The 26,660-nt window shown below is 40.3% G+C and overlaps 1 long non-coding RNA gene across 5 annotated transcripts in view; it reads left to right on the top strand.

Annotated features, from left to right (window-relative positions):
- Positions 1–22,901: 22,901 nt before the first annotated feature.
- The window catches only part of LOC121066111, a 33,672-nt gene continuing 29,913 nt past the window's right edge, over positions 22,902–26,660 (top strand). For 2 of the 5 annotated variants that reach the window (XR_005817518.1, XR_005817519.1), the window contains exon 1: positions 22,902–23,031. This is a non-coding gene — a long non-coding RNA (uncharacterized LOC121066111). Of the gene's footprint in view, positions 23,032–23,734; positions 24,113–24,619; positions 24,691–26,660 lie in introns of those variants that run through there. The other 3 variants (XR_005817516.1, XR_005817517.1, XR_005817520.1) reach the window with 3 other exon arrangements.

The raw sequence follows: 26,660 nt of genomic DNA, 5'->3' as shown, positions 1-26,660 counted from the left end.
ATTATTATGAGTCTCACTGTTTATTTGAAAAATAACTTTCTCACTAGCAGGTATGAATGTTTCTTGGGTCTGGGAGAAAAAAATCACTGAAGATAAATATTGCTGTTAAGTGCTGCTTAAAAAAAAAAGGTAATTTCCTGATTTTAGAATGCTTTATAAACTGGTTTTACTTTTAACAAGTGAATCGCTACATTCATTCTCAATCAGCATTTTTAGTGTCCTGTATTCTAAAAGGATATATACAGAAACTATGTAATTATATGCTGCATGCTTTTTTTTTAACTATTTTGCTTTTTTCCCCTGGGTTTATTTTTGCAGCAGCTGGATCTACCATGGGAGAGCACAATTGTTACCCTTGATATATTTATTCCAGCTGTTTCACATTCATCAAAAAGATGTCCTGAGCTACAGAGATGTTAGTTCTTTGACCCTAGGGTAAAGTGTTTACTGTTTTCACTAACTTGCACAATGTTGCTACAGGATATAGACACATGTCAAGAATTTCATTAACTTTGCAAATTCATATTTATTGAGGCTGTTATCCTAGGATAATTTCATGACAGGAAATTCACTCCATTATAATTTTTTTTATGAATTCTTAAAAGTATCTGCCATTTGTTAAATGAGTGTCATATGTGCCTGTGGCTTACTTAATTCTCCAATCTATCACATTATCTGGTTTATATTGTTTGTGGTGTTTAGTGTATGTGTGAGGATTGCTGAAGATTTTATAATGTTTGGTAATCAGCATCACTCTACGTTTGATTTATTTAACTCCAATTTTCATGTTTTTTCTCTTGGAAGTAAGGAAATTATATAATGGAAACAAGTTTACTTCTGTTAAGAATTTAAAAAGAAAGTAAGCTTTCTTTTCATGAACACTTTGAAACATGCCTCTGCAGTTCCCCCACTGTGGACACAGCAATATGCTTGAATATTTCTGAATGTAGGTATCTCAAATAACTGTTTCCCATGCTGTGTCTCTTTAAATTACTCTGGCGTGTTGGGGTTTGGGTAGGGGAAATCTGCATGTTAAATTATTTGACATCTATTTTAGAAAGGGCTAACTGGAATTCTTCTTTGACATTTTAGAACTGAGCTGGTACATAAGTTAATTCTGAGGTTGGTTTAACTACAGAACTAGATTATACTGAATTTACTGGAAATCAAGAGCTATTTATTGGGAGGAAGGAATACAGTTTTCAAAAATGTCCTTGGTCTTAGCGTAGCACTTTTAAAAAGCAAATTCCAAGTAATCTTTTCAGTCATTGTGTCCTGGATTTTCTCAGCTTGAGGTTGAGAAATGCGGTAATTCTGCATTGAATCAATAGACACAGAATTTTCAATTAGCACTGGAATCTTAGGAGCTTCTGAAAAACTTGTGGGAATTGGGAACATTTGTTCATTCAGAACATGTGGAAGACTGTGCAAGTGATCCAGTTATTCCGTGGGCAAAATAACTAGAATTTGAAAAACTTGTTCTTTTTACCAGTGCTAGGATAAGTACAAAACTTCCTTTGCACAAGTCACCTCACATTAGCAAGCTATAGGTTTCTTATTTTTCAGTTTGAAAGTGAAGTTAAGCTGGATTATGAAAGAAAACATTTTCCTCTTGGTTTTCAAGGACTTCATACAAAACATTGGAAACAAACAAGGCATGCTTATACCTAATATAAAAACATTAAGAGGTATTTGGGGGAGAAAAGGATAGGAGGCTCATTCAGTGTTCTGCGGTCTTGGGTAATCACATCAACACAATGTGGAACTTCAATATCACTCAGTTTAGAATTCATTAATTTTGCTGACTTTCTGCAGTGCTGGGAAAGGAAACATGGGCCCAGATTCTCCTGTATATCACATATTTTTAAAAACAACAACAAAAAAAACCACTGAAGTTATTTTTTCTGTGTAGGTTCTAAGTGCTGCTGAGGCTTCAAGTTAACAGCTGAGTTAAATGTCTTTTAAATACATTCTTACTTATCACGACAGGATATAAATACAGCTTGCAAAACTGGATTTCATTGACAAGGATGCTTTAGGACTAAGGTGCAGGCTTGTTCTTGTACTAGAAAAAAATCTTTCTGAAGTACCTGAACTATTAAAAGTGATTCCGTGTATTAACATTTGTGCTAACTTCTTCACTTGCTATAGAATCCGTGCTATTTTTTTTTCCCTCTTAATAGTACTGAGACTACCAACAATGTATTCTCTGAAGGATGTTGTCTTGAACCACAGCAAGCACACTAATATTCAGTAGATAGCTGTTTGGACTCTTTCAGCTGCTGGTATTGGGGACAAGACTAAAATTCATGGGTGGTACCATGTAGGGTATTAAGTTCTAGTCTTTCCAACTAATCCAATAATTTATTAAACTAAGAATACTAAATAGAATGACTTGAGCAGTCATTTGGTTTCTCAAGTTTAATTTTTGATGTTACGGTACTTTATATAGCAAGACTTCCGTTGTGGCAAAGGCTTCACTGATTCAAAAAACCAGAATCACATCGTAATCGTAGTGACTTGTCATAACAGGTTATCACTAGTTTGTTTGAATGGAAGTGCGAGTGAATACTGGACAGGAAAGCATTTTTAAAAAGTTTTCTGATTATGATGAAAGAGAATCTGCACCTTCATCCAACTCACCAAAACAAAGAAAAACTACCACCAACAACAAAACTGATTAAGGGAGGTACATAAAGCGGTGCTACTGTCAACAATCCGAATCTTTGTATCAAAAAACTTTTTTCTGTGCTGTAGCTGCTAATATTGATTGAGCAGTGGTTAAAATGATTTGGTGTTTACTAGCTAATCAGAAGAGTAAACAGAAAAAAACTACTTAAATTAAGTCTAATTCACTACCATTTGTAGAATTTATATGTAAAACTGCGTTTTATAACTGCGTTTCTTATAATCAAGGGAGCAATTTGAAGGAATTGGTATGGGCAGTTAGCAAAGTGAGATCCTCTGCATGTTTTTGGTTGATGCTCTCTCTCACTGGGCTATTTGTAATCTGAAGTCTCTGGGATGTACCACATCCTTGTCTCCATTCCACTTAATGTTGATTTGAGAGCACTAGATAATAAGGAATGATGTAATACAAACAGAACCTGATAAACTATAGTGTTGGTTTTTTTTGTGTATGTGTGTTTTTTAACTGCAGTTGGAGAGTGGGGGGGAGAAAAGCGTTGCTTCTTATTTATTTTTCCACCTTTTTTAGAGGATTTGAGTGCCCGACTTCAGAAGAGCTACGAGTACTACTTAACTGTTTTTGCAAACTAATATAGTATAGCAACTAAAATTATACCCAATATCTGAGCATAACATTATATAATATTAGTTTCATGACTGGATGTGCTTCTTTGCTTGCAGCCTACAGTACAAGAGAAATTATTTTTTACTCGTCCACTTTTACCACCAAAACTTAAAGTCCAAATTTCTTGCTGCAAAAAACAACATTCATGAGACTTTCTTGCCATCAAAGCTCAGAATTTGTCCCAGGTGCTTCTCTCTTGAAATACTGCTAACTAGAGGTCTTCATTGATTGATACATGAGCATGACCATTCGCAACGGTTTGCTCTCTTGTTTGAAGAATCATGAAAGCAAAATACATTATGGTAAGTTCTGGCAGATTCTGCTCGCTCATTTTTGTAGTCATCAGAGAAAACAGCTGTATTTTGCACACACACAAATTAAATCATTATCCACACATCTTTATGTGCCATTTTGCACAGCAGTAGCAAACATCTAGGTAAGAAAAAAAAAAAAACAAAAACTGGTGTACATCCATGTGTCTTTTTCATTGATGCTGAGAGTGTTCAGAGATTCAGGAAGTAGTTGCCCTTGAAGTATGGACAATGTAAACACCTTTGTGGTTAAGTGGTGGCGTGGATTCATCCATTTCTCAAACAGCACTGGCCTGGCTTCAAGGCAGACGGGTTGTGTGTGGAGAAGGTGTGAGCAAGGAATCCTGTGCTGTCGGAATTGCAGATGTTTAGAGCACAGAAATTTAAAAAAAAAAAAAAAAAAAAAAAAAAAAAAAGCTTTTTGTTTATAAATAAAGGTAAGGATGTGGAATGAAATCTTGGTTAACAGAAGCTGGAACAAAATGCCAATGCAAATGCTAAATTAGTGAGTTTGCTGTCTTTGAAGCTGATTTGACCATGTGTGCTTTTCCCTCCTGCATGGTAGCAGTTTCTCTATAAGGTGAGGAAAAAATCGCATTTAGGACTCTTATTTCTGGATCTGTGTTTTGTGGGCCTGGAATAATATAATTTAAAAGAAACTTCTCTTTGCTACCAACAGTTCCGCATGCAAGATAAATTCCATTGCTTAATATTAGTAGTCTGCTGCATCTTTTGAGTCACTTTAATTCACAAGACCTAAGAAGAAAATCTTGCAAGGGTAATTACCTGAGATATTTTCAACATTTACTTGATATATCACGTTTAAGGAAAAATGTTATTGATTCTATTTATTTATTTATTTATTATTTTTATTATTTTTAAGTAGTGTTTGAAGGAGAGTAGTTATAGTCTTGTTTGTGCTTAGTCGGTTTTTCTTCATCAGCTATTCTTTAGTCAGTGTAGGAATACGCACGAGACTTTTTTGTTTAAACTTGCAATAAAAAACAGTTACAGATTCCAACAGTTCATTTAAATCAGATACAAACGTTATTTAGAATATGTTCTCTTTCAGTTATAAAGTCAATATTTAACCATTTCTTATTCCTTGGGTTGATTTGTTACAAGAACAACATGGGTAACATGCTTCTAAAAGCAAATTTATTTTGAAGGAAATTGCATATTGTGGGTGTTAGGGGGTTGAATGACACACGGGATAAGGCACCCGGGGACAGGCTGTGAAGGTACTGAGAGCAATGAGGAAGATCTGGGACAGAGGAGCTGAATCTCCTAACGCACCTTCCCCCTCCTGCAGTTCTAATCGTGGGGTTAAGCAAGAAGCCAGGCAGCAGATCTTGGATCTGCACCCTCCCATCCATCCTTCCTAATCCCTGCAGAGTGTTTGGGTTATGGTTTATGGCTTCAAAACTCAAGGAGCCCACCTATTGGCTTGGTTTGCTGCTGACATTTCACAGGAAGAGTTTTCATATGAGACAAAAATACCTCAGAAATATTTATGAATTTTGGTCCAAAACTTGATGACAGAGTTCCAGAACTCTGTTCTAATTTAATCTAATCCTGAACCACATCCATGGACTACATTCCTCTCATAAAATACACAGCACATAAAATGCTTTGTGATCGGTGTGTGATGGGCCAGCACTGCCTGAGATCTGTTTGGTACAAGGAAGGTGATGGAGTATGTTGGTCTCGGCAGTGCCTTGCGGTGATATAGCTGCGATAACAGGGAACTGACACACAGCAGGTGTGCAAGGAATAAGCAAAAACATTTTATTATGCTAATGATCATGAAACTGAAGGCCAGAGAATGTGAACTATTTCTTAGGCCCCTGACACTTTCAAGTGGTCTTATGGTACACGCTTGCCATCATGTGTTCAGCTGTGGGGAGTGTTGAGGAAAAGATGTTAATGAAATGCTTCTGTAGTTAACAGAGACCCAAAACTTAATGTTATTTTGTAAAAGTTACCTTAAAAAAATGAGCGGAAGGTGTAGCTTGAAGTATTTTCCACTGAAGCATTTAGGATCTGTACATCACAGCATACTTGGGGTTATGTGGGGGTGGTTTATGTTTTCTAGTTGGGTTTGGGGGTACAGGAGTGAGTGGGGGACCGAGCCCTGCAGGATGGGGCTGAACATATGCTGCAAGCCAGTTCTTGGGTGGCATATCCTTATGTTGGTGATGGAAAGCAACATCAAAATCATTTGTTCTGATAATTCTGGTCGTTTTGGGAAAGAGGGAAGGATCTACTTTGAAAGTTGCTCTGTGACCACAGACATGCCTAACAGACATGTAGATCCCTTTGTTTCAATGGGACTTCTCTGAAATTACTGGGGGTGGGGGTATGCGAGGAGGTCACCCTGGCTTCAGCAGGTAGGCCTGGCGTATCTTCTACATCGCATCATCCCCCTAGAAGGGCTTGTTGTGCCAGGGACCTCCTTGCCATCTGAACCAGGTCAATAGAGAAGGGCATTTTGTTTGCACGTCCATTTGCTGAGAGCAATCCCCTCCTGCGCCCTCCCAGCTCAGGCGTCTCACTCACGGAGCCCCGCATGGAGCTGACAGGAGACAGCGGTGCTGCTTGCAGAGGCATGGGATGAGCATGGGTCTCCTTGGGGAATAGTGGGCCCATCATGTGTCACTGCTGTCCTCATGGGCTTCTTCAGGACTGCACCCACAGGCTTCAGCTTATTAACCATGTGAGAGCTACTAAGATGGGCTTGAATGATAACTAAATCCATCAGTATGCCAGTCTGGTGCAGGTTTTAAGTGCTGTGTTTACTGCTACTTATTGCTTGGACTAATTTAAAATATAAAAAGTAAGATTTAATCTGATTGTGGTCACCCAAACGCTTGGGCTGAACTGCATTACCCTGGGGCTATGGGAAGCATAGCAGCGTTTTCAGAGGTCCCGTGGAAAGGTTATTCTGACAGCTTGTACCCTTAGACTATTATACTACATTTATAAATATTTACCAACCTACCACTATATCTAACATTTGTTATATTATTTATCCTTTTTATCTTGACCCTCTGCCTTTTTACATTATGCTGAGATTTAGTAATGATTCCTCCGAGAAAGACAACTGGCAGATTTTGCCCTTAATGTGTCAGTCCTGCCAACCCAGCTCTGCAGTAGTTGGGCACTTTTACCCCTTAGCAAAAAACCCCTTCTAGCTACAGGTGTTTTTCTTTTTCTGTACGGGGGTTCTGGAAGGTCACAGAAGCATGAAATCTATCCTAATTCGGCTTAGCTGCTAATCACATATAGAGAAAGGAAAGTGTGACTGAGTATTGAGTAAATGTCAGTTGGCACCTGTTTTCACAATCTCAATTTGTTTTTCTTCTCACAGCATATTACACCTCCTAATTTAATTTGTGGCTGCCCTTTTCTCCTCCCAGCTGTCCGGGGCTGCAGCGCACACGTTCCAGCTGGTGTTATCAGGGTTTAGCTCGGCCCAAGGACCGAGCCCAGCAAATTGCTGGGTCTCGGGGACGTGCGGGGTCTCAGCACTCTCTTGCTGCCTTATCTCGCTTACAAGCTGGTAATTTGATTCTCGGGACCTGAAATGGGGTATGCATATTTCAAATACCTTTAAAAAGTCTCCCATCCTAACTATGTTGTTTTGGGATTAGAACAGACTTTCGGTAACAGAGTGGCCCATTCAGCAGCTTTACAATAATTACAATGCTAGTGTTGATTTAAGTTTGTTTTTTTGAGCAAAGAAGTTCCTAATGGTATTTGCAGAAGGGCAGGCTGCCTGGCAATTATGCTGTGGATGCATCACGTGTTGGGGTTGTGTTCTCCTTCCCTCCCATGTGCAGACACACAAAAACAGTGGGTCTGGAGAAATCCAACATCCCCACCCCCGTGCCCCAGAAAAGTTTAAGGCAGTCCCCAAGTGACGTTCAGTGAAGTAGCAAATTTAATTTCTTGGACCTCAGGCTATGATAGCTTAATCCTTCCTCTCTTTAAAAGCTATCTTCAAAAAGAAGATGCATGGCTGTCTGGCGAAGTTAACAGACGGACTGGAAGATGATGAATTTGCAAGATACAGAAGCAAAGTGTTATCTCCAGAGCTTCCCTGGGAGAGGATCTGGGTGTTCCAGGTCAAGAAAGAAAATTGCCCAACCCTGTTCTCCCTGAGCAAATGTTTCATCTCTTCTGTCGGCTCTGTGAATTTCTAAAAATGACAGAAATCATATGTGGTGGTGCATGTTATGAAATAGGCTATTAGTTTGTTCTACAGAAGCTAATCTAAATTACCAGCTCTCACTACCACTGAGACCTGCAAATTCAGCATATTTCCATCCTGATAAGCTCACTGTTCAGCATCACTATTACTAGTTTGCTATTATTGTTGCAAAGGTATGACTTCTGTTACCAAATTTTGCAGTTTTAATGTGGGAAAAGCCCTGTATGGTAATGTATTCTCTATATTAAATGGTTTCTTTTCCTTTCCATACTTTCCATAAAGTGTTCCAGGGAGTGAATGTTAGCAGTTGTCTTGTTGTCTTTGAATAATAAATCAGATTAAATCAGATTGAAAACACATTTATGAAAATGGGTCCTACTAAACTGAGCAGTGTTTTTAGTTGTTTTGCTGTCTTTTTTATTTTATTTTATTTATTTATTTATTGTGTTTGTGCCTTCATGGGAAAATATTTTGTCTGAAAAACATTTTGTTCAGAAGCAGTTCTGGTCAGGGCACCCTGTGGTTGCAGATGGTGTCAGCAGAGCAGGCATCAGGCATGGGGTCTTGTAGCTGGGAGAGCAAAGTCCTGACTGGAAGCTGTGGCTGATCTGTCAGTCCTGCCGGGTCTCAGGGGCTATACGGAGGCTTTGGAAACTTTTTCTACCCCCCAAAACTGTATGTTGTTCCTTCTTGCTCTTCTCTATAGGTTTCTTGATTCCACATTTCTGTAAAAGCTTCTGGTGCGCTAGAGAGCTGATGTATTAAAATGTTACCCTTGCCCTGCATGTACTCCATGTCTGTGGGACAGTTGTTTGAGAAGAAACAGCCATGTAATCTTTAGGTCTTGGTTTGTAGGTAGTCTCTGCTTACACATGATGATGAAAGAGGAATTTTTAGAAGAGTCAGTCTCGTCACAGCCAGCTACTGCTCGAAGCTTGAACCTTACCTCATGTCAAGGCTGTCACCATATAGGTTACTGTAGCTTGCTTTTTCTCCAGGTCTTGATAAGTGCAATCTTATCTCTTCAGAGTGCTGTCACAAAGACCATATTTTTGACTTAGGCTATTATCATTCTGCTTTCATGCCATGGCTGCTTTCACAATATATGCTTTATAGTCCCCTGAACTTGTAGAAACAGTAATCCTAACAGGAGAAATTAAGCTACAGAGAGATCCCTTAACAAAGTCCAAAAAGTCATCTGTGCTGGTTTTTGGCATATATTAGGAGAATCACTTACTCATTTTCATTTGCAGGAGACTTCTTTCAAGGGTGTCTCCTTGGAAGGGTCTCTCCCAGCTGTACTTCTTTATAATCCTCTTAGATCTACTGTCTATATACAGCAAACTCTCCTCTTGGCAAGCCCACCTGCTGCTGCTGGTGAGGGACCTGGTGCTGCCTTCCTGGGCACCCCATGGTGCTGTGACAGGTCCATCTGCCACGTGATAAAGGTTTGTTTTGCTGACGTCTGCTTTACGTGTAGTCCCTGGTATTTGACAAAAATATTTGAAAAAGGAAGTTTCTGCGTTTTGAATCTCAATCTTTTTCTTATCTCCTGCTCTTGCAGGTATGCCGCCGTAGAACTATTAGTTGACTTATTTTTTTCTTGTATTTCCACATACTTTGTGCTGATTGCCACAATTCTGAGTCAAAAATGTGCTCATTATAGGGCTCTATCTTGAAAGATTTTCAGTTAACTCAGAAAGTGAAAGGTTTACATAAAAAGTTGGAGCAAGCACGGGAACTGCTGGCAGCCTTCCTTCTCCCTTGCCTCGCCTTTCCATGTTTATTTCAACCCTCACGTTGAACCCTGTCCCTTCAGAAAGGTATCGCAGGGCTGACGCAGTAAATACTTATTGTACTTGTTAGCCTATCAGTAATGACAGGAATATCTGGTAGAACTCCAGTATGAGAGGATTCATCTGTGCAGGCAGCTGAATTTCTCTTCCATTCGATCTCACAGGGGATGGCGCTGCCTAAGATTGTCACACTGAGATACAAGAAATAAAAATGAAGCTTGGAAGGAAAATAAACACTGGGGAAATCAGCACTGATGAGAGACGGACGGATTGAATGTCCAAAGATCATTCCGTCTCCTGATGAACTTTTGTTTTTCAAAGTGCAGAGAAATTCTGTAACAAAAATAAAAAAGGAAAGAAAAAAATTAAGGCATTTGGCTCAAAAGTAGGACCACTTGAAAATAAGTCTTCTCCCTTTCCTGCAGTAAAAGAGAAGTTGCTATCCTGAGTATTTCATCCCCAGCACATCTTGAAAATTCATGAGGTGTAACGTCCAAACAAAGTTTGTCATGAGAAGCGGTGCATCCTCTTCCTGGCATCCTCTTCCTGCGCGGGAGGGGGAGGAAGAGAAATTTGGTGGAACATTCCTCTTGACCAGAGCCAAACAACTTCAGTCAAGAGACGCAAGAAAGGTTCATAGCTGAAAGTGCAGCAAGATTTCATACAGAAAAAAAATAGACATTCTACCAGCTAGGAATAATTTACCCAAATAAATCAATAAAATGAGGCTTGTAAAAGAACAGCCTCTCTGTTACAGAATATCCCTGCTACACAGGTACTGCAATGTCAATATATAAATATATATATGTTTATATATATATTTTTTTCTGCCTGAGATGAACAACAACTGCCCTGTGTTTCCTAAATTGCTCATACAGTTCCATTGCCCACCCCAGCATGGTGGGAGAAACACTCAGTAGACCTTTCCAGAGCTGCAAAATTATCTTAGGTTTCTGCTGCTGAGCAGTTGGCAGTTCGACAGTCAAGGCAAGGAGACAACACAGGCACCATGTACCTGGGGTTCTACTCTGCCAGCAAGTCAGAGAGCAGGGTGAGAGCTCCCCAGGGCTGCCCTTGTCTTGACTGCCTGTCGATGCCCACTTGGACCTTTCTGTATGGCTGAGAAATAAAATGTGTTGAAGGTCCTTCAATGGCTGCAACTGCCAACTGCTGTTAGGTCAAGCTGTCTTTGCTAAAGCTGCTGTGCAAAAGCCAGTTGAAGATGCTCAGCCTTCAGGTTGACCCCCCTAACAAAGGGGGCTGGAGCACCAGTGGTGCCGTTTCTTCTCCCAGCTGATTACTGCTTATGCTCAAGGCAAAATTAAACAGCTTAGATCAGATGTGCTTCATTACCAGATCTTCTACTTGTTAAAAGCAACTTTGTTGTCTCAAGTGCTTATGGCTGCCCACCTTAACTTAAAGGCATGTGCGTTTCCCTGGAAGCACTTTTCCAGAACGATCCTGACTTTATCCACCAGCTTTTATCCACTAGCTCCTGCAGCGGTACCGTGAAGTATAAAAGAGGCAGGAAATAGGTGGCTGTAGTTGTTGCCTCTCTTGTACCTACCTGCCCTTGTTACTGGTGAGCATTCAGACAAATGTAAAGTTCAGGTAAGTGCATTTCTCCCAGTGTTCGCTGCCAAATCAGGGAGCTCAGGTAACTGATAACGTTTGGGTGCCTTAAGACAGCAACCTGTTCTCTCTTTGTTCAGATAAAAGTGTTATTAATAACCACAAGTGCACTTATTAATAAGTTAATATTTTATGTAAAGAACCTTTTAAATAAGTAATACTTAAACTAACAGATATCTAGCATTTACTGAAAAGAGGCCTGAGGTTTTCGAGGCACAACTTTGCCTAATCTAAAGCCACTGGAATATGATGAAGTAATACTGTTTTTCATGTTAGAAACACACACACTGTATGTTCCCAAACTATAAGCTTGTGAAATACCCTTATGTATGATTACCATGCATATCTCATTTTAAAGATGAAATACTTTTTTGCAAAGATTTGTGTGGCTGCTTACCTTGGTCTATACACTCTTTCATAATGCAACACCTTTGCTCTGGTGCATCTCTATGCCCCAGGGTTAAGGGAATATCACCAAAAAGTGTTATCTTCATGAAACTTTGCAAGAAACATTTGCCGCCACCATATATTCTAGGTCACACTTTTACTCTTCCTTTTCACTGCTTTATCTAAGGGCCAGGTTAGGCTTGGGTCTGTGGCTGGCAGTGCTCTGTGCTTTGCCCACATGGCAGCAGGTCTCTTCAGATGTGTGCTGTAATCCCACAGTGAGCAAAAATACAGAAGGGAGAAGTCATTCTCAGCTTTAGAAACGTCTCTGTGGTTTGCTTTAAACTCCTCTATAACGCCAGTCAGGCTGCATTCACTTCTGGGAATAGACAGAAAGCTGGAAGAAAGTTTTCTCCATCCCCTCCACACTGCCCATGATGCGGTGGTTGTTCTGTAGCAGCAGCACAGCTTCTGCCCCATGCTGATGTGCTCCACTCCTCAGCGATGTTCTCCCCTCCACAGCTCATCAGGTACCTCATTAGTTAAATGCTTTTAGACAAAACATTATTTGTTTGTTTTAATTTTCTAAGTGATATAATCGAAATTCAAGGGAAGAATTTTTGTTTGCTTTTTTGGAAAACCTGGCATGGTGGTGGTGTCCCCCCATACTTCCCTGTGCAGAGGCATGGCTGCAGAGCTTTCTGGCTGTGCAGGAAGCAGTATGATCCTTTTTTTTTTTTTTTTTTTTTTTTTTTTTTTTTTTTGTATTTACTGAGAGGGAGGAGTTCAAGCAGCAAGGGTAACAAACTTCAGCGGAGGGTATTTCCCAACGAGCTGATGACTGACTGGTTTAAATGACCCTCAGCTTTCCTCTGGGTCATTAACTCTCTTAGGTAGTTGTTAATCCTCAGGAAATGTCCTGGGTCTCAGTGTTCAGTGCTTACAGACAAGACAGTCTCTTGCAGATATTTTTCCTACAAAGCATCCAAAACACACATTCAACTAATTTTTTTTTTCTGTCCAGATGTTCCCATATTTTTCAGTCTCCTGCAGAAGTCTTCTCTTATCTTAGTGATTTATTTTGGCCCTATGTTGAGATGGGTGGTTCTGCTGTTACATGTCTGCAGCAGATTGAATGTTTCCATACCCTTTGGTCTTGGGGCCTTCACTCGTGCTTCATTAAGCTGACTGTAAATGTCTGTATGCAACATAATTATTGTTGTGCTTTGGCACACAGGATTTTTGGCCTTATTCTTGCTTTCAATCCTTTACAGTTATCATGCTGTACTGATGCTCCCAGCCACTCACAGCCAATGGAGAGATTGATACTCTAACAGACACCAGCATAAACACGTCTTCTGCATGTCAACAATTAATCCAGTATTGTCAGAGCCAGGGGATGAAGGCTTCTCTGACTGAACAGCCACAGCATGGCTTGAATGGGTGATGCCTTAAAGAACCAGAAATATTTTAATTTTACTTTTGTATGCTCTTATTTCCTTTAGGATATAATTGCTTAAAGTATCAGAAGGAAGGGGGGACACTTCAAAAATAAAAAAAAAAAAGTGGTGATGAAAAAGCTTCTGCCACAAGGCAGTGCTGGGTCTTGGACAAAACAGCCTGCCTCACCCCTGGGGGACAGAAGTGCACCAGCACAGTGAAGCCTGGCTCGAGCTGGGTCTGCGGTGCAGTGATGGGAAGTCTGGCAGTGGGCATGTTGTTGGATGCTCTTGAAGAACTAGACTAGAAACGGGCAACTTCTGGTGTTTGTGGATAAACTCTTCGTGTAAAGTAAAAAGTTTTGAAATCTCTAAAATGTTAAATATTTAATTACTACCTGATTAGATATTTGTAGAGAATGATCTTGGCTTTATATGCAACTTGCAAAAGAGAGTTCTTTTTTTCAAGAGGTCCTCTGTTTGGAGAACATTTCTGTGGTGGAAAATACCAAATTAAGTATTAAATGCATAGTCTCTCCAGGAAGCATTCAGATCAGTAAAAGTTCTGAATGCACAGCCAGGTGCATGGCTGTGGCTCCTGTAAAAGTTCCCCTTTCAACTCTTTTCTGTGTCTCACTTCTGTGTGCACAGTATGCCTCTGCCTGTATCTGTATCTGACTGTGGAAGGACAGAATGGCCAAACTATCATGAGACACAAAGGAAAGGCCTGATAAATGAAATATAATCATGGACTTGTGTTACTTCCTGTTCAAAAGGGATCACAGACTTTGCTATGGTAAATCTCCCATTTACGTCACTGAGGTTTTTCCTCAGAGCAGGTGGGATTAGGCCCTGCACAAGAAATAGCTCCTTCTTCTCAGTCATGGGAAATATATATAATAATATCTATCTATATATATTTTTTTCTCTGAAACCAGGGCCACTTTGCTTTGCAGTGTGCTCATTTTTCAAATACCTATCCAAACAACTTTTTGTGTGCTTGGACACCTGTTACTCTTGTGTTACTCTAGGCTCTTCCAGGAAGCAAAATATATGGAGTCATTCCCATACAAAGTTCCTTTGCACTATTTTTTTGAGGTAGTTAAATCACACGTTTGATAAAGAAATAAAAACTTATCATTACACGTGCTTAAAATGCTCTCCCTTTAAAAATAGGGCTACGATTAGATTTTCAGTCCTGAATAGTAACTATAAATAAAAGCAATGTTGTGAAATAATTCTACCAAACAAGAACAAATTTTAAAGATGCAGTTTTCAGTGAGGATGCTCACCTTTGTAATCTTTTTGTCACTAGAGATGAGGATTTTTCTTTTCCTTTTCTTTTGATTTTGTGCCTATATTAAGCCTGTAGCTGCCAGTTTTACATCTGCTGGTTTTTCGTTCTTGCCTGCTGCAAGTCAGGGTGGATGGCACAAACGTGAAACAAGATTGCCACCATATGGGAAGACCTTGGAAAAGCAACCGAGATGAGCGAGTTGCATTACAGTTGGGATTTTTTTTATCAGATTAAAGTATTTGGCAAACAGTACTAACGTCTGTTTTTCCGGCAAAGTGCGGTTGGCTCCAACATTCAGGTCTGGGACGGGGTGTCCGCACTGCCACGAGTCCCTGGTACCCCAGGAGAGATGCGTGGGGAAACTGCCGTGACTGTGGCATGGATGGGTGTTCACTGTGGCCAGCTCTGTGTCCCCTTGAAAGCTCTTGAATACCAGGGGCATACAGAATAAATAAAATCTTGTTACCTGTTGTTTTCTACAGCTTGAGTGCCACCTGAAATGGCAATTTTGCTATGCCATCATAATGCAAAATTATTCAGAGTGAATATTTTCACCCTGTTCTTCAAGTGCAAGGGAAGAGCAGGCTGTATGGAAGGTGTATAATCATCCAACCAAATTAAGGACATTGCTTACCCTATTTAGCTATATCTCATACGCTTAGGGTATCATTCAAACAAAACCATGTAAAACATGTAAACTCCATTTACCTTAACTGACCTTTGAATATGTTAGTGTTGTTGTATTTTATTTTTACTTCATGCATTTATTTTGCATCAGTTCAAATAATTATATATGATTGTAGGTTACAATACTTCAGGTCAAGCCAACAAAACTCAAATTTTGGTGAAAGAGAAAATGAAAATTCCTAATTTTTTGGAAACTGGACCCCTCCTGTGCTCACAAGTGACTCTATTTTTTGTCTAATGTTGTTTTTGAAAATGGGTAACCTCCTGTGGTGCAAAAAACTTGGAAGGTTCTGGCTAATGTGCTCAATGAAGATGTCATTAGTGTTGAGGAGATCAAGCATGAAAATCTAAAATGCGTTTAACTTGGTAAAGACATAACTAAGCAGTTTAAAAATCTTACTTTGAAAGATACTGTGGTTAGAACCATTTGAGCTAATTGTTCATAGCAGATACTACTTATATTAAAGGAAAAGTCTCCATCTGACTGTTTTGCGTGATTATGCATTTGGCTGAGGTGATGCAATGAGCAACTGACACAGCAAGAAGCACAACACAAATTGCCCAGGCTCTGTGTTTGATGAGCCAAGTGCCGTGTCAGGCCGTAGGTGCTATCCAGCGGCTGGTCTGCTGGTGGCACCCAGGTGCTCTGTGGCCTCAAGGTCACAGTTACAGGGTTAATCTCACCTTTGCTCACTTAGGCACAGCTGGTCGTGTCCAACCACAGCAGGATGAGGCTCATATACAGCATTTCCTTCCCAAATTCTGGGCCAAATAGCTGAAGGGTAGATATACCTGCCGTTATTTACCTACCGGGAGCTGGACAGAACTGACCGAGTCATTTAGCCGAGGTCATTACTGGCTTTTTGCAGCTGTCTCAATTACATCACTGAAGGGAAGACTTTAGACTCCCAGCCATGAAGAACTTGTAAAGTAATGCATTAACTCCTATTAAACTCAATGTTTGCTCTCCTTTTTACAGGATTTGCTTGGTGAAACAGCAAAAGGAAAGTGTTCGCCTGGAGACAGACCTATAACACCAAGCGTTACTGCTGAAAATTTGCAGAGAGCTGCCAACTAATTAACACATCCGAGCAGCTCAGCTCTCCTGCTGAGTTACAGCTGCAGAGGGACTATTCAGAGAGTTAGTTGCGAGCACTGTGGTGCTCTGCGTCTTTTTCTAAACTTCTCATATGTGAGCAGTGACAAAAATGGAAGAAGGAAAACATTCAAATAAATACTTCTAAAGGACCTCGGAAATTACTTAAAAGCAACTGTTCCTCTGAATGTTAATATCTGACTCAATAAAAAATGACTCCACATAAAACCACTGGAAAGACTGGAGAGATGATTCAGCAGGGGTTTTCTTCTCTAATATGTATGGCTCTGACACCTTCATATAGTCAGCTTTATCACATCTCCTGTTTCATCACTTGTGGTCCAGATTTCAGAAGTAACTGGTAAGTGCCTTCAAAAATATGATCCTAAAGACTTCTTGGCCATTCAGAAACCTGGTACACAATTTGCTCTCTGAGCAACGGTGGAGTTTGTCCTCTAGGAAGTCTGGGACACATCTGAATGGACTTTTCTGTGGCACAACAATTAGACGTGAATCGTGGCCTTCACAAGCACTTGCAAATGCTTGTGCACCTCCTCCCTAGGTGCCAGATCTGCCCTCACAGTCTGGCCTCTCCTCATCAGGTCTCACATACAGCAGCCCTAGCTGTGAGCTATTTTGTGCCAAGACCACAGAACAACTCTTAAAAACTGTTCTTTGTGCATACAGCCCCCTGTAAGCAAGAGTTTTGACATCTGGCCACCAGCTAGCCCTCCTCAAGCCCCTTTTCTTCTGCCACCTCCCTGAAGGATAGGTGCCAAAGGAGCTGCATCCAACAGGACACCTGCAGACTTGCCCCATTCAATGATCCTCTTAGATGGGTGCTTTAGAGCACCCAACTGTTTTCCCCACCTTTGCTAATGGCTCTGGCTAAATATGACTTGAAACTCAGCTGCATGATAATGTTGGGCATTGGATGAGATGTCTGTGTGCTTGGAGATGGGTGTGTGTTGGCTGGGTAGGAAGGCTGGGGAAAGCTGCCCAGGTAGGATCTGCACAAGATTTTGCATCTGGGCTGCTATGAGGTCTGTGCTGACCCCGTTGTTCTGGCATCTCATGGCTTTCTCTAGTAGAAATGGAAAGAAATATCAGAACCTGCCTGTGACCTTTGCATTGAGAAGACTCCCATAGGGAATGGGTTCTGGTCTTTCAGGGGCAACCACTGGCCTTTGTTTGGAGTTAGCAACACCACAGCTATTTCTTATTTTAGCTTTTATTTGGCTTTTCCTACACCATGGATTGGTGCTGGGAAAAGACCGTGACATGTCCTGGCTGCTCCCACCATGCCTTTGGCTCAGGGACAAGCTGTGGGGGTCTCCAGGAAAAGTAATCCTCCAAGCACAGTCAAGAAATAGCACAGGCATGCAGTAGGGTCTAAAAATGAGCTGCTTTTTTTTTTTTTTTTTTTTTTTTTTTTTTTAACCTTCAAAACCAGCTTTTTCTTTCTGCCCTCCTTTTTTCAAATCAGCATTGTGAATCATTGACTTACTGACCCAACCAATGCTGGAGTTCATAGCAGGGTTTCAGAACATTTTACCCCATGTTCAGTCTCGCTGCACTCCTTGATGGGAAGTGCTTTGGCTGACACAGCTGCCCTACATGTTAGTTTATTGTGCTCGGTGGAAAGTGTGGGGAGTTGCAGTCCTGCACTATTAAGTCCTGCAGATTAAGAATAGGCAGGCTCTAAATTTCATGTCCCTTGATTTTCATGCAGTTTTCTCAGTGAAGATCAGGAAACCTCTGTTATATGGTCTATTGAATTAAGCTTTAGTAACCAGTAACGAAATGGCTAGAAATAAAGTATGCATTACGTATCATTATTACAGCTCAGGATCCATAAATGAACATTTAGAAGGGATAAAACTTTCTGGTGGCTCAGAATTACAGACTTCTGTTTTTCTTTTTTTCCCCCCTTTTTCTCTCCCGCCACCCCCCCCCCCCCTTTTTTTTTTTTGGTCTTTTTTCTTTTTCAGTATTTTCTTCACAGAAAACTTAAGTAAAGTATATATCATTAAAGGCAAACTTCAGACACACATTAGCTGTTTCTCCCCCCTACCATGCTAGATCTTTTATGTGGTTACATCACCATTCAAGTCATCATAAATATAATATATGATGCGTATTGTGGTTTTATCTCATAGTCTTTTGAAAAACCGTTCTCCTGCTGAAGGTGACAAAACACGCTATTAAAACCCAGAAGAACTCTTAAAGAAGGCTTAAAAACGTAACGTGGTTTTTCAGACAGACATCTGCACCACGTACAGGAGTAAACGCCGATGGGCTTTAATTTCACTAGCAAATGAAGGACGGGCTAATAGCGCCACCTAGTGCATGAGGCTGAATGCTCTCTATGTGTATAGGGGGAGCATATGCATTTCATGCTGGTCCTGAATGGTATTTTCACTGCCAGGATTTAAGGCTACGACAACAGGAAATCAAGTACAGCTGGACTTTGTTGTTGTTGTTTTTTATTTGTTTGCTTGCTTTTATTGAGGAAAAGGAACTTTAGAATTTCAAATTTTGATTTGAAATATGAATCTGTATGTTTTATGTATCATTTCTGCGGTGATCTGAGTGTCTCCTTTCTGTTTCTAGAGGGCTGCTTTTCAACATGGTGACTTTTAACAAGTCTGAATGACTTCAGGCACTGTCTTGACTACTAACTACATGCTCAGCTGGTAGGTTACACAGAAAATGAATTTCCCCGTCACAGCCAGATAATATTACTTTTCACAGGGATGTGTACTGTGGCCACTACAAAACATTAGGTCTTACACACAAGCAGAATGTATATGCAGAATAGTCAGTGGTTTGCCTTGTACTTCACAACTGGTGTGAATGCAAATGATCTTTGAATGTGTTTGTTTTAAAATACACACACAAAGGATGACTCAAGTAACATGAAAGAAAAAGCAAGGAAAAATGATTGCTTGTCTGTATTTGGCGGGAGTTTTGGCTTCTTTTAAAAATTATTTATTTATTTGTATGCTATTTAAGCCATCTGAAGTGCATATTTGAGATGAAAATAGTTACTGGAAAATAGAACAGTTGCCATCAATAACCCTGATGCGTCACACTGCTTTCTTCCTGCTCTTATATATTTGTCTTTAGTGACAAGAGAGGATTTTTTTTTTCTTTGTAGTTTTACTGTTTGCCAAATGGTTTAGGAAATAATTTTATTTCTCTTTCTTGCAGTTTTTGTTGATTTAGGTAGAAATTTTTGTCTTTCCTTTTGTACACCCTTGTTCATAAGCTAAGAGCTTGCTGTCTGTAGTCAAGAGCAAACAAGCAGCAAAGAGCTGGGCTTGTCACCCAGCATATGCTGACTAGACCCTGAGATGGCTCTGAATTTGTTGTACATTATTATTGCTCCTTCCCCCCGCCCTGCTCTGAATGGATCCCTTTGGTTAATTTTGCTGGGATGTGAAGATCTGTGATTGCTCTGCTTGGCAGGTCTGTGCCAGCCAGAAATAATGGAACAGGCTCTGTCCCTGAGTGCCTCAGAAAGCACTTCCAGCCTGGGTGAGCCCCTTCTTGAATGGGGCCATGGCGGCTTGTTCTGAAAAGGAAATGCAATTAGGGAAACATCAGCCCGAGCGTTTAGACGTGAGTCCTCAGGAAGACCAACCAACAACAGACGCACAGTCTATTGCTGACCTCTGAGGTCAAAAACTTGCACAATTTGAGAGAAAAAAGCTTTGGTGACTAATGGAGCCCTTTAAGTAACATCCTTTCCCAGTCCAGGAGAGCAGCCATTTCAGCTTCGTCAGAAAACTGCCTCTGAATGGTATTGTAGCCTTGATAACTAACCGGCTCAGAGTACAAACAAATTCTAAAGCCTTCAAAAGGGTCTCTGATGTTCTATTGTTATTCTTACTGTGCTGTGGGTGAGAGAGCATGTGCACTCTGGACATGGTAGGAATAGGGAGAGAGATCTCGTGTTGGTGCAACAGTAAGTGTGCTAGCGGGTATCTTTTTCAAGAGTTTGTTCTGTTAAATGCACTAAATCATACTCCTACCAGCCTAAATCTCAGATACAAAGTCCCGAAGTGGGAATGTAGAGTTCAGGTACCTTGTAGTTACCTTAATTTTACTCCCTTGTGAATACCATGCATTTATTTCAACAGCAGGATCTTTCATGGCACAGCAACGTCATGCCTGCTAGTCTGACCTATTAATATGTTTTATGGATTGGCTCCTCATATAACTTTTCCCAGTGTGCTTAGGGTGATATGGGAAGACAGTGGACTAGAAAATTTAAGATTTATTCAGCATTTCAAAATGAAGGTAGCTTTTTTCTTTAAGCTTTTTTACAACGCCTTTCTAAAATCTAACTTCTTGCCCCCAGAAATCCACTGGAAGATAAGCAATTTAGAAAATGGTGAGGATTCCAGGTTGGGAAAAGATTTGGGCACCCACCGCTTATAGACACAGCACAGAACAGGCAGCTCCAAGAAGACAAAGAGAGATGCCTTTCTTTCAGGAGAGTCCATCCTGAAGGAGCAAATTCACTGGGACATCTTGCAGATTGGCTTTTAAAGCTGGGTCTGCAAAAAAATCTCTTCATACAAAAAGGAACATCACACAGGAACCCTGTAAAGTTAAGTGAGAGCTAACTGTTAACGTGTTATAGTGCTCTAGTGTGTTTTGCTAGCTTTGATATTTTTGGTGTTACCCATAACTTAAGGGGCACATTTGCTTTCTGTGTTCTCTGTCTTTCAATTTCTGTTTGATTGGCCATGGATAGGCTGTCTTTTTGGAGGGCATAGGAAAAAAATTCAATATATTTTATCCAGGCTGTCTGATTTTGTCCTTTCTAATTGAGATAGCTTCTTTTGATCTTGAATGAATTCAGGGCTACTTGTGACTGCAGCCATTCTTTGCTATGAAAAACATACTTAGGGTGATATATGTGCATCTAGGCTACTCTCGTTGTCCTGCTTCAGTACAGTTCACAGGGCCAAAATCAGAAGCCTAAATTTTCAAATGCAATGTAGATTGAAATAGTTATTGACAATGTATAGCCACAAATAGTCACTTATGATGATGCAATTGTGAGGAGAATCCATCTTGCTTCCTTAACTTTGAATTTTTTGCTGTCTACAGTTGAGGTTTTTTGTGTGAATGAACATGACTATGTTTTTGTAGTGTTGCATTTACTTGTTTGCTTTTTTAAAGATGTTGTTAGTGGTGGAAGCACCTGTAGTTTAGACTAACTTTCCTAAGCAGCTCTTATCAATCTGTGCTTATGCTTTGGTCTCCATTAAGTCCTTTACACGCATGACATCTATAATAATTCTCAGCAACTCTTGCTGACAGACTCCCAAGAGTTATTCCCAGTCTACCAGGTTCTGCAGCCAGGAACACTGACTGCCTGATACCGTGGCTGTGATGATGCCATGGCTGCACATGCCTACACCATCTGCACCATCTGATGGCTGAAAAATCATTCTTTTTCCACTGCTAGATGGCATTGTGTCATAAGGAATAAAATGCTATCTGATTGTGCTCAGTTGTTCTACGTTTTTTTTTTTTTTTCTGAGTGGAACCTATATTGTTTGTGTTTTGACACAAAATTCCTATTCAGTGTTACTACTGTACCCCACAATGTGGAGGAAACCATATCTCAGATGCTTTATTTATAACCACTACTTTGCAAAGACAACTTGCAGCCTTATGTTTGAAACTTGGCTATCTAATGGCGTGCTAATGGATGGAGCTGTACTTTTGAAAAAATCTCATTCTGTTGCAGAACAGTTCAAAAAAAATGCCTTATTGAGATATTTTTTAGGTGGAAAAGATGGTTTTGGTACTAGAACATGTACATTCAAAGTGAAGCCACCCATTCACACATCTTAGTAAGCTCTTGCAGGCTAATATAGAGCATCTAGTTCCAGCCTAACCTTACTTCATTCGGGACTGTGTGGGGAAGAAAGAAAAAGTTACACTAGGAGCAAAGAAGAAAATTTATGCCTTCAGCTGACAGAGGCTTGGCACAGTAGGCTAACTTCAAAGTGTGCTAATACTCTCCAGAGATCAGTAAACATGATTAATATATAGTCTGTGGGATATTTTTTTTCTTTGTGTGTGTGTGTGTGTGTGTGTGTGTGAAGTTACATAGACTTCTAAAAGCAAAAACAACTTTTGTATTTAATGTCTAATGCATTCCATCTGGTGGAGTGTGTATCAATATGTTCCTATTAAGGGCCAGATTAGGGACATAATGCACATGCTGAGTAGTAATTCAGTCTGCAAATAGTGCAATAGTGCTATTCTAATGAGAAAATCATCAGCATATGATTTTCAATCTCCCATATCAGTATGTTTAGAAAAGCAGCACCATGCTGCTTGGGGTTTTCTTTCCTGCACCATACCTATTGGGCTCCTTTAGGAGGCAGCCTGGGGAATGGGAAGCTCTGATACTGATTTTTATTCTGTGGTAGGTCTGCTCTGTGTCAGACTACGTGATCTGTGCTGTTCATGCTAGTGTGGCTTTACTGGAAATTTCTTCCCAGAAGCCACCCCTCCTGCGTGCATCTTAATTTAGCTTAATGGGTGATACATCTCCTCAGCAGATGCTATGGGCATAGAGCACTACTGATGGGTCTTGCTCAGCTTCATAACTGTGCCCTGAGTCAGGTGTCCTGAATCATCTGTTTGTATGTCTTTGCTTTCTTTAAATACCAGAGTTTCTGGGCTTTGTTTATTTGTATTTTGTAGACTTCAAAGAGACTCCTCTGGATATTTGTAGGACAGTTAAATTGCAGTCCCTGCCCCAGCTAGCAAATGGCTTGATCTGTACCGTTCTGTTGTCTTTCAGCTGGTGTAGGAACCTCATGTTTGTAAGTGACCATGTCATTTTCCTGCAGTTCTTTTATTTCCTTATAAAATAGGGAGGAGGGCAATGTGGTTAATGTATTTTCTTCCTCTCTGCATTTCTTTCTGAACTTATTTGTACAAAGCTATACGCTGTTCAATTGTAAAGTTTCCCTGTTCCTCCTCCTCCTCCCTGCAGCCGCTGAACAGTTGGCAGCCAGCTGTAGCATAAAAGGAGGACTTTGAAGGGGTGGGGGCTGCTCTGCTGGCATCGCTGCCAGCTTTCCTGCAGGCCTGCTCGGGTTTGCTGGGCTTTGTGCAGCGTGTGTGTGCTGCCTCTGCCCTCCCTGCTGTAAGCCTGGAGATCTCAGCCTTCTCCTCTGTGCTATCAGCTACCTTGGCCAGCCCGTGTCAGCTGTCCTTTTATCCACGGTCATTGCCTGGCATGGCCTGTGAGTGAATGCAGTGAAGGGTGCCTTAGTTTTCTTCGTTCAGCTTCAGAAAGATCAAGTGTACAGCGTAAATTTGTAAAAAACAAACAGTAAAATATGCTCGGTTAGGTGGTATGGATTCTCCTTTTTGTCTTAAAAGGCAAGGTAAAATTTCATACTTCCCAACAGGAATGTGGTGCGGTTTGTGGCTACCTCAGCAGCAACAGCATGATGCCTTTCTGAGAGGAGAAGAGGTGGTTTTGGCTCAGGGAGAATGAATGGTCAGTGACACAGCATCCCTCCTCATTTATGTTCTTCCTCTCTGTGGCCTGCTCCAGGGACTAGCTCCAAACATTCAGTACTAAAACCCAATAATGGGGGTGGTTGCAGTAGTACCAATAGTACTAAATTGGTGAAGAAATGAGTAATAAGGATAGTGACTTCTTCCTTTTATCTCACGGCACTGCCAGGTAGCAGCACTAGGCACACTCAGCACATTTGTCCCAGGTCAAAGCCAGCCCTGCAGGGTTCGGCTCTGTGGCAGCCCATTACGGCAGCAGGTAACAAAAAGGCAAGGTCACTGTCTGCCTGTTTCCAATGTGTGATCATAGTCTTCAAGAGACATCTCAAGACAGCAAACATCACTGTTACCTCAAGACATATCAGGAAGTATCAGGTAAAGTGGAAATTTTAATGCTAATGATTTTTTAAACTCAGACACACAATTTCCTTTCCAGATAGGTTTGTTTTCCACACTTTCTGGCTCTTCACATCCTAATTTGTTGGGATGGAAACAAATCTTAAGGGGTCTGATTTTAGGAAGGTGATGACAAGTGCTGATTTCCAAATGGTGACAACAGGGTCCCCTAAGTCCTACTTGATTTGTGCTCTCTGCACTAGCAACGCAAAGGCGGCAGTGAAATTCCTGGTATGATCCCACAATCCAGCTGCCATGGGAGCTGGAAAGACTCACCTGGGGAGGGTGTTTTTACCATGGCTATTCACAAATACAGGTATTTGGAAGTATGAGTGGATGTACAGTTTTAGCATTAATGCTCTGCTGCCATATCCTGTCATCACAGAAGAGATATGGGAAGGCATCCAGGGCTGAATTTCTGGAGGCAGACCCCTGTTCATCAGGAAGAAGTGTGGGATTGCTGTGGAGCATGGCTTTCTTGGAAGATGGAGAGAAATGACTTTGGGTGATTCCGACATTGTAGAGTTACCTGTAGTCTTCGTGAGGATTTAACCGATGTTAGTAATGTATTATATTGGGATTTTTTTCTTCTGATGCATGGCATGCAGTCAGAATAACAGAAGTGCTAAGCACTTGCAAGGATTTAGTTTTGCTACAGTTGATTTTGTTTTTAGCCAAGCTGTGAAATTTGCAATTATATTTTTAAAATGTGATTTTATTGTCATGTAATTTCACAGAATATCATAGTAATTAAACCCTGTTAGGCAAGCATGCTTGGCAGCAAGTTTGCATTGGTAATCTGTCTAAGCTCCATTCAGAATGCTGAAATCTTATGAAAGTTAGGTGCTTTCCTCAATAACAACTGACAATTCAGAAACATATATGCAACCTTTTCAAACCAGTTGCCTTGTTTTGGATTGCACAAGCAATGGAATGCATCGAGATTTGGCTTAATATGCTGTGTGACCAAGGTGTGCAGAATGCAAATATTTAAGGTTTCCACTGGGGACACTGAGCTCTAACAAGGAAATATTAATCCTTTCTGAAGGCTGATGCAATTCATACTGTCGTTAGCAAAGGGATTAAGCATACAATATTTGTATGATCAATAGCTTCTTGTTTGATGGAATTCTTCTCTTGAGGATTAAATTAAAATTAAAAAATTAAAAAGGATTTAATTAAATTAAATTAAAACTATTGAATGGGGAGAGAACATGTAGTGAAGTTCTCCACAGCTGTCAGGAATCTGTTAGATCAAAATCCACTCACCTTTGCCATTGGCTATAATAATACTGATTTGAAATGCCTTATATTGTTACAGGTTGCAAAGAGTTAAATATTAGGACATTCTCATTAAGTATTTCCCCCCTTTGGATTTCACAGTGCTCTATCAAAGAGAAATACTACAATGGACTAAATATTTTGGAAGATATTTCTCCTCTGGGAGAGAGACATTTACAGAAATTCCGGACATGAAAATGTCAAATGTTACTCACCCCCTCTGTGGCTTTTTATTCCTTTTTGAAGTATGTTTGCTTCCACTTGGTAGCTGAGGGTGTCACTGCTTGTTATTTGATATGTGGAACTGGGGCACACAAAAGGATGACTAATCCCATTTACTGGAATTTTACAGTTTTCATCAAGGCCACAGTTTCCATTTCAAGCTTTATAGTAAAAGCAAAACACCGACTGGCAAACTGACTTCTGTTATTGTTGTAGTAAATTAATATAGATTGCTACTACAGTAAAAGAATCCTTCCTGAAGATTACTACTTGAATGGGAAAGAAACTTGCATCTAAATATTTTACGAGGGGCAGTATATAGTAACTATATATACAGTACAGAAAGCTTACTGTCCTTTTCCGAGCGATACCAGCCAGCATATTGTGCCCTTTTGCAAATACACATGCTCTCTGCTACTCTCCATGGTTCTGCCTCCCTCTCTCTTTAATTTTGTGGTTTTAAGACCAGTAGGTTAGATCTCAGTCAAAATGATTTCTTGTTATAGCCATGTGACTCTCAGAGTTATCGGTGAAAACTGCATATATCCCTTGCATCTTGAATAGTTTTTGTTTAATTTTCAGCTGATCTCAAGGAAAAAAGAAACACTCATATTCACTGTCTTAGGCTGATCTTTACAAAAGTCTTTTCTTACAGTTTCTCCAGCATTTCTAGTGAGGTGGTGTTTCTAGAGTCTCGGTGAGGGCAGCTATAGCAAGTCCTCAAAAAATGGTTTGAGCTTATTGTGACAAATCTGATTATCATTATTTTATTTATCTTATTTTATTTTATTTTATTTTATTTTTTATTTTTTTAAAGAAAATCTAATTCTAAGATAGCAATCTGTTTGCATTCCAGCCCTAAGCCCCTTTTACTTAAATCACTGTGCTAGTCTTTTCCCTGGTCTCAGATCATTCCTGCTACTTTTCCCTCTTCCCCTTTTTTGCTCCGGTGAGTTACAGTGAGTAACTGTCAGATTACATTTGTATAGATATAAAACAAAGGTTGCAAACTCTTTGTTTTACT

The sequence above is a fragment of the Cygnus olor genome, chromosome 2 (genome assembly GCF_009769625.2).
Source record: "Cygnus olor isolate bCygOlo1 chromosome 2, bCygOlo1.pri.v2, whole genome shotgun sequence".
In the NCBI taxonomy this organism is placed as follows: domain Eukaryota; kingdom Metazoa; phylum Chordata; class Aves; order Anseriformes; family Anatidae; genus Cygnus; species Cygnus olor.
The sequence above is the reverse complement of the archived record's forward strand: the minus strand, read 5'-3'. Positions and strand labels throughout refer to the sequence as shown.